Here is a 6,899-nt window from a genome sequence, read left to right as displayed (position 1 = left end):
TGAAAATAATGATAATTTAGAAGATTACCTCTTGCACTTTTCTTTTCTTTGTTTTCTTCTTTGATGTGTCTTCCTTTGGTTTCGGCATCTTTTCTATCCATGATTTCGTCCTACATTTTTTATTACGATAAATCTCCTTTTTCTTTATCCCTTTTGGTATAATCGTAATCGAAACACATAATTGATTTTCTTTGTTTGCAAAATTGATGGAAGGCCTAATGATGTCTTCTTCTACATTAGCTTTGCACTTCCTAAGATCACAAAGTGTTTTTTTTTTTTTTTTTTTCAAATCTACAATTGCTAAGCTTAGAATATTATGGCCTTCATTAGTTTCACATGCCTCATTCACCAATTGAATATATTTTGGACATAAATCTCGATGCGAATCTACATATTCCAGTCGAGTATTCGGCTTAATGTTATGTGTTGTGCAATTTTTTCCGCCTCCATATTTTGCATCTCTTCTCCACCTCTTCATGATATATCTATTAGGAATCAACTTAATATTCAATACATCAAGAACTTTCAAACCATGCCTACATAAAATACCAAATGACTCAAGCTTTCTGCAACTACAAGATAGAGTCTCATCTAATGGATTCCACATGACTTCATATTTTCCATATTGATTGAAAACTCCAACCACATAACTATATGTTTGACTCACATTGCGTTCTAGGATGGAAAGTGTCATTATCTCTTCAACTTCTGTTTGAAATAAATCAAATAACATAGGCGTGCGTTCTAGGATGGAAAGTGTCATTACCTCTTCAACTTCTGTTTGAAATAAATCAAATAATGTAGGCGTGTACACTGTTGCTACTTTGTTAAGCATAGGAGAGCTTTTGAGCTTCAATCTTGGAAATTTATGTCTAGAGTTGTTGTCACGCCCCGAATCCAATTATAAAGATAGGCACGTGACAACTGCCACACGCTTATAAATTAAGCACCCTACAAGTGTGCAAGGCCTTTTTAGCAACTAAAATTTATCCTCAAAAATTAAATCAAATAAATCCAAAATACCTCAACAATTACTTATGAATAGATCTCCAATAATTTAATAAAAACAATATCCAAACCTCATGTACATAATGCCAAGAGTAAATTGCAAATTACACCCCTAAAGTTTAGGGTTGATTGGATTTTACACCCCAATGTTTCAGAAACTTGATTTTACACCCTAAAGTTTGGTTCCGTTAGCAATTCACCCCCTATGGTTAGTTTCTACCGTTAACTGATACGTCACCATGCCGACTTGTTTTATTTTTGCCAAATTAAACCCAAAATTACGTAGTTTCATTGATAACCCAGTTAAAAGCTGGCACAATCAAAACTACGTAGTTTCATGCCTAAACATAAAATACAAATCTCTAGCCTAAACATCACCGTTCAGGCCAAACTTTAAAACAAAAAAACTAAGAACCACGGAGAAGACCTCTGAGGATCTGACCTCTCAGGCCTTAATGCACCCTTAATTACTTCTTGACTCTAAGCAAGAAAAATGAATGAAGCATGCTGTCTGCTTACCTTTTGTCTTAATGTTTGTCAGAAACTTCTATTTGAAGCGAATATAAGACTTGGGGAGATTTTATCTGCATTTGAATTTTCAAATAATGAGTAAATGAATTTGGTAAGCATTCTAATGGCTGTGTAATTGATGAGAATTGTTTTAGTTTGCCTATTGTTTCTACCTATGTAACTTTAATGGGGAATCTCAATTTGCATTTTTATGAATGTTTGAAATATACTGTATATGTGATGTGTCCATAAAAAGGAAGTTTGCAATTTTCTACGGTCCTTCTGCTACTGTTTCTTGGGATATGCATAGACAATGATGCAATCCACTAGTGTCCTACTTTCTCTCAGGCATTGAACTATTGTCCTAGTTTATAGTTCTGTGCAAAGCAGTGTAACCCTCCTCTGTACGGGTTTGGGAGGTCTGGGTTCATGGGGTATGGGTTAAGGAGGTCAGATCCTCGGAGGTCTTTCTCCGTGGTTCTTTGTTTTTTGTTTTAGAGTTTGGCCTGAATGGTGATGTTTAGGCTAGAGGTTTGTATTTTAAGTTTAGGCATAAAACAACTAGTTTTGATTATGACAGCTTTTAACTTAGTCATCCCTAAAACTATGTAGTTTTGGGATTGATTTGGCAAAAATAAAACATGTCAGCATGGTGATGTGTCAGTTAACAGCAGAAACTAACCATGGGAGATAAATTGCTAACGGAACCAAACTTCAGGGTGTAAAATCAAGTTTCTAAAATGTTGGGGTGTAAAATCCAACTAACCCCAAACTTCAGGGGTGTAATTTGCAATTCACCCTAATACCAATTGGCCAATAAATATAAAATTATTAGAAGATCATCAAATCCCAAAATCACTAAGCTTCTTTTCCTACTCACAACACAACATCAAAACTCCCAAAACTTGCTATTCTTTACAATCTGAAACTGAAGGGGAAAAAGGGGTGAGTTGACAACTCAATAAGTAACCAAAATCCTAATAAGTTCTATCAAGCAATAAATCTGTAAAGGATAAGATGTAATATGTGTTTTCAAAGTTATAATACACTATGTGTTTCCAAAATAACTGACGAATTTTCGAAGTCTTAAAATAATAAGTTGCACATATATCACATACTTTAATCTTACAAATATATCATAGATGGTTTAGAAAATAGTCAGTTTTCCATATATCAAAAGCTATAACTTGCAATAGGTTCCAAAAATACATAAGCAGTTTTAATGACTCAAAATAGTTCAAATACTCAAATATTTCCAAATTCATATTTGTAGTTTTAAGGACTCAAAATAGTTCAAATATTCAAATATAATTCATATTCTTAACAATCTTATGACTATGGTCAGCTATATCCCCATGACTGGGCATTAGAGTACCAATGAATAATCCTCATTGGTTTGAGTATCAAAGTACCAATGAATAACTCTCATTAGTTTGGGTATCAGAATACCAATGAATAAACCCTCATTGGTTTGGGTATCAGAGTGCCAATGAATAACCCCCATTGACTGGGTATCAGAATAAATTCATAGTCAAATTGTTCATAATCATATATATGAAATTATATTTTCTAACAAAAATATATCTTATTCAAGCATGTATATAAAAATCATATACTCAGTATTAAAATATATTTGTAATAATCCTTTACTTGAAATCAGTAATACAATAGAAATAAAAATTCTTACAAATATAAACAATTTTCAATAGTTAAAAATACATTAATATAAGCAAAATAAAACCTAATTAGGATAAGGTTACTTACCTCCAAAAGCTATTCCAAAAGGATTTTTTCCCTAACACTTCCTCTAAAAATCCTTAGATTTCACCTAAAACAATTTTACAAGTACCATTTACTCAATAATCAAATAATTTAAGAAGAACTTATAACGATACCCGGCCAGAAGAGAAACTACTAAAAAAAACTAATAATTTCTCATTATTAACTCACAAAAAAAATCCACATATTCATGATATATATTTTCCTTTACTTTCTGTCACCTACCACCCTTAGTTCACTTTTGAGATAAGGACAAAACTAGACACATGACTATATCATCTATATCAAAGCACCTGGGCTTTTACGGATACACAAATTTTTTATTTTTATTTTTTACTTATCAGACCTTAACTCCATTAATTCGGTACTATTCCTTTAATAAAGGGTTGTGCAGAAACTTATCTCACGAAGTCTAAAAATCTGCAAATTCCATCTCCGTTCAACGCAACAAAAGGCATAAATAAAGATTAAGTCTGAACATAGAAGAATCTGCAGTAATAGTGTCTAGTTTACCGAAAATAAATCCAAACTTTTCTTCGTATGCATCATTAAAACTCTTGAATAATTAAATAGTTTCACTACTGGCCAAAATATCCGCATAAAAAAAAAAAAAAAAACTCTAATTCTAAATAAAGCTTAGATTTGACAAGAAAGAGATTCTTAGGCTCTTACCTGAAAGGTGTAGTCAATCCTTCTCTACTTCAGTCTTTTGGGTAGTCTCCTCTCTTAAAATATCTCTCCATATACATTGGCTTAATAAGCTTATATATAGGTAGGGTTCCAACTTTATTTTCTAAAAACTCTCTTATAATTATAAATTATAAAATTGACCCCACAAGAGATTTACTTAAATACCCTTCCTTTTAATCTTTTTTTTTTTCCTACCTTGCAAATAATAGTCCTAGCAGTCTAGAACTTAAGAGTACACTGCAATTTATAATCACTAACCATCTACCAATATAAAACAAAAGGTACAACAATTGATTATAATTCAAATTGTAATAGTCTTTCAAAATAAACTCTCTAGCCATCCCAACTCCTTTAATATCCAATCAAAAATATGGTTCACTAGTCCAATTCAATAGTACCACGTACTTGTGTTCTATCCACTTCATTTTCTATTGAGCCAATCCATTAACTCTTATCAATTAAATTCAAAAAATTACATTTCTGGCATCAAAATTTATTCCCAAGGATATTAAACAAACCTCCAAGTCCATAGAAAAGAAATTGCGGACCTCAAACTTCTAAGTAACAAAACATGTCTCAAAAACATTTAGGGACTACCTCACACATAAATAAAGCTATGGTAATCCATGTAGGTCAACCCTAACAAGAACAATGATCCAAAGAAAGTCGGTCCTTAACATTAGAATCCAAGGAAGTCCACCGATATATTACTGAATTCTCTAAACACCCTTAGAATTTATATAATAACATATAATATAATGTGAACTACAATAACCACAAATTGATTTTCCTTCACACTAAGAACTTTCCGTTAATTTCCTTACTCCATATAAACTAAAATCAAGGAATCATAGCTTTAGCATCAAACCTTAATCCCTAAATAAAGTTTTGCAATTTCCAATTCCCCAAAGCACTCCAAATTCTGAATAGGGCATATAGAAAACTATCATTCAATAATTAAACCTATGAGAATCTCCTACAAATCAAACTAACCTTAGGTAGGTCGACTATATTAGGCTTTTGAAAACCTAGCATGAAGTCTACAAGATCATAACCTAAGCTCTAATACCATATGTAACGACCCAAGAAAAAGAGCTAACCACATCTGCATTATACCTCAAAAAGACTAGTCACAATTAAGGCTCCTTGTAGTTGTTAATAAAGCCCATATTTATCCAGTAAATACCCAATGTAGGACTTATCACACACCCACACACATCACACAATCAATCAAATTGGGGCATCATAGTTGTATTATGCTTCTAACTCCTTATCCCGCTTTTGATTGACAACTCTTTTAAAATGAGTGAAAAACTTTACTATATTGAGATCAATACACAAGCAATCCTTCAAGTCAGCATTGAAACACTCATTAAGCTGGATTGTCTTCATTCCTGCAGTGAAAGTTCTCTTAACATATGCTTGGGTCCATTTTTCCTTCAATTTAAATAGATCAATTAGCCATTTATTTTCTCGAACATCGTACTTATCCAGCATTACATTCCAAGCTGTAAGAAACTCATCTTCACCATCATACTCATAGATACATGCTAAGAAATTATCGTTAAATTGAGACTCATTTTTGAGTAAATGATCCAAGTGTTTCTCAGCATTCTGCCACATATGTCAACTACACAATGCATGATATGTCTTAGGCATGACTACTTTTATTGCAGCTAACATTGTTGCATCTTGATCTGTGAAAATAGTGATTGGCTTCTTTTCAGACATTGCTTCTAAGAAGGTCTCAAATAACCATACAAAAGATTCAATCGTTTCATCATATAAAGGTGCAACTCCAAATACAATAGTTTCTCTATGGTAATTGAGACCCAAAAATACTCCAAGTGGCCTTGCATCTCTATTTGTACTATACGTTGTATCAAACATTATTACATCACTGAAGTGGCTATAGTCAATGATCATTCTTGCATCGGCCCAAAAGATATTAGTAATCAACTCTTTACAGTCCAATTGAGTAGCAAAATAATATGAAGGATTTTCCTTAAGTTGACGACTGAAATATCTTCCCAAGCTAGCGGCTTCCCATGCTCCATGTCTCTTTGTCGCTTAGTGCGTAAATAGTTTTTATGATCTTGCTTGGTAAAACTAAGATTATCATATCCACCAACTTGCTTACTAAAAAGCTCATAAGATATCTTTAATCTTAATCCTGATTCATGTGCCAAATCAATTTCAATAGCATAAGTTGCAGCCACTTTCTGTTGTGATGGCATCATGTGCACAGTTGATGGGAGGTGGAGAAAGTGGTTATGCTTAGCAATAAATTCATTCACCACATATTTTTTACTATCTCGATTAAGTACAATAACCAAACGTGCTTCACAACCACATCTTGTTTCTACTCGTGGATTCTTTATATTCTGATCTCTTTTGTCTTTGCCTCGAACTCCCTCCTTTGCACACACAAATCTCCTTGAAGTAACCACTCCAGTCTTTTTACATTTATTTACATACTCTTTTCTAATACTAAACCTAGCATTTCTACCATATTCATTATAAAAATCATATGTAATCTTGTCTACTTCAAACTCCATCCCTTTGAATGGGGTAGATTCCATGGGCACATTAGAAGGAACATGTATTCCCATCATTATCCCTAGAAAAAATTGACCATAAATTTATTATAACTTTCACCTATCATTTGTTTTCAAAACAGAGATGTAAAAAAATGAGACAGAGTAAAAATGAAAGAGTAGCCAGAGTAAAAATGAAAGAGTCATTGGAAGCAAGGGAAAATTTGGCTGCTGAATGAGCAGTAGAGTTACGGCATCTACTAATGCAACTAAAATTGCAAGAAACAAAAGACATAGCCAAGTCTTGAATGTTAACAATCAAATGGGAAATAGACCAGGTAGAATAGGTACCATTGGTGTGGATAGACTAGGCAA

General features: G+C 32.9%; 1 long non-coding RNA gene across 1 annotated transcript; it reads right to left on the bottom strand.

The window, feature by feature from the left end:
- Window positions 1-322: 322 nt before the first annotated feature.
- Window positions 323-4,015, bottom strand: LOC126706900 (uncharacterized). Its single transcript, XR_007648754.1, has 3 exons — window positions 3,970-4,015; window positions 3,283-3,346; window positions 323-951 (listed from the first exon to the last, which is right to left on the bottom strand). It is a non-coding gene; the product is annotated as an uncharacterized LOC126706900 (long non-coding RNA).
- Between the last annotated feature and the right edge of the window lie 2,884 nt (window positions 4,016-6,899).

This window comes from Quercus robur, chromosome 2 (genome assembly GCF_932294415.1).
Source record: "Quercus robur chromosome 2, dhQueRobu3.1, whole genome shotgun sequence".
In the NCBI taxonomy this organism is placed as follows: domain Eukaryota; kingdom Viridiplantae; phylum Streptophyta; class Magnoliopsida; order Fagales; family Fagaceae; genus Quercus; species Quercus robur.
The sequence above is the reverse complement of the archived record's forward strand: the minus strand, read 5'-3'. Positions and strand labels throughout refer to the sequence as shown.